This window comes from Galeopterus variegatus, unplaced genomic scaffold (assembly GCF_000696425.1).
Source record: "Galeopterus variegatus unplaced genomic scaffold, G_variegatus-3.0.2 Scaffold7286, whole genome shotgun sequence".
NCBI classification, from domain to species: domain Eukaryota; kingdom Metazoa; phylum Chordata; class Mammalia; order Dermoptera; family Cynocephalidae; genus Galeopterus; species Galeopterus variegatus.
The window spans coordinates 47,774-49,337 of record NW_007733397.1 but is presented as its reverse complement, the minus strand read 5'-3'; the positions used below and the strand labels follow the sequence as shown (position 1 = coordinate 49,337).

The window sequence follows — 1,564 nt, the reverse complement described above, 5'->3', positions numbered from 1 at the left end:
TCAGATCAGGGTGGGAGCAGGAGAGTCTTGGGTGGTTTATGGCTTAGTGCAGGGTTGGGCAAATGACGGCTTAAGGGCCAAAGCCAGCTGCCTCCCGCTTCTGTTAATAAACTCTTGTTGGAACACAGTCACAATCGCTTGTTATACGTCAAGGCTGCTTTTATGCTACAACAGCAGAACTTAGCAGTTGCTACAGGGACTGTATGGCCTGCAAAGTCTGAATTTTCTCTCTGGCCCTTCACAGAAAAAGTTGGCCGACCCCTGGTTTAGTGCATCGGGCTGCCCCAAACAAAGAGTGATCTGTGGAACTCCAGTCGTGTGAGATTGCTTCACCAAACACAATAGTCCAACACGCTTGGGGAATACACGTGACATCCCCACTCCCAGGGTTATCCACAATGCACCGCAGTGTATCAAAGGCTATGAAAAATCCTACGTGGAAGAATCTGCTTGGTGTTTAACTCAGCATTTCCCAAACTTCTTTGATCTGCCAAGCCTTCTTTTCCTCAAAACACCTCTTCACATCCTGAGAATCTGCTGTTCTGTTAATGCTCCTGGTAAAAACACTGGTTCAGTGGAAAACAGTCCGGGTTCTCAGCCCATCCCTGCCACTAATGAGCCCAGTGACCTTGGCTGAATTACATACCTTGCAGGGCCTGCTTCCTCCCTGGTGGCATGGGATAATGGTGTCCGTCCTGCTGCTCTTTTAGGTTTTTTGGGCAGGTCAGTGAGATAGTGTGCATGAAAATAGCCTGGAAGGATGACTGTGGTATCATTGACTTTTGATGATTAGTTTTGCTTTGAACTGCTTAGCAATGGTAAAGTGGAAAATGCACTAGACCGAGGTCATGAGTTCTCTTTTCTAGTCCTCACTCCTATAACTAAATGGGTTAGCTGAGTGACTTTAAACAAGTGATCCCCCCAACTGAGCCTCAGTTACCTCATTTTTAGACTGAGGGTTTTGGACTAGTTAATTTGCAAGGATCCATTAGCCCTGACATTCCGTGATGGGTTAAATACACACAACTTCCCTACTTATTCAAAGTGACAGGTCTCTCTCACAAGCCATGAAGACTGCAACTCCTTGATTTTCTTGCTACGGTGTCTGGGTTCAGGAGCAGATATGAGGAGGTGTCACTGAAGGATTTCTGATGCTGCTGACAACGTAGAAGGCAGGGCTGAACTTTCTGGAAATGTCTACCTGACAATCCTCAACTCGCTATTGGAGCCTTTCTTGTCCTTCTGCTTTTACTGCTCAGAGGTTGCTCTCTCCAGATATGGAGCCCAGACAGCTTGTTAACAGATTTGGCAAAAGAAAAGAGCAGATGGGATTCCTGAAAAGACAGTGGGGCCATGGGGGAAGCAAGAGTTCCCAACAGGCGTGAGGGAACATGGTGATTAGGCAGAATCCACACAAAATTCCTCTCTGGTTCCCCAACCCATCTCCAACAACCATTTTCCAGCTTCATGAGCAGTACTTGATATCAAGGATTTATAACCAGCTGAACAAGAGGAGCTCTATGAAGTAGGTGAAAATATATTGAAAAATACTTTCCTCCTCCAT

At 46.2% G+C, this 1,564-nt stretch overlaps 1 protein-coding gene across 1 annotated transcript in view; it reads right to left on the bottom strand.

The window, feature by feature from the left end:
- PIGR (polymeric immunoglobulin receptor) overlaps nt 1–1,564 on the bottom strand; it is a gene marked incomplete at its 5' end in the record, with an annotated part of 34,147 nt that overhangs the window by 25,968 nt on the left and 6,615 nt on the right. The window lies entirely within an intron of this gene.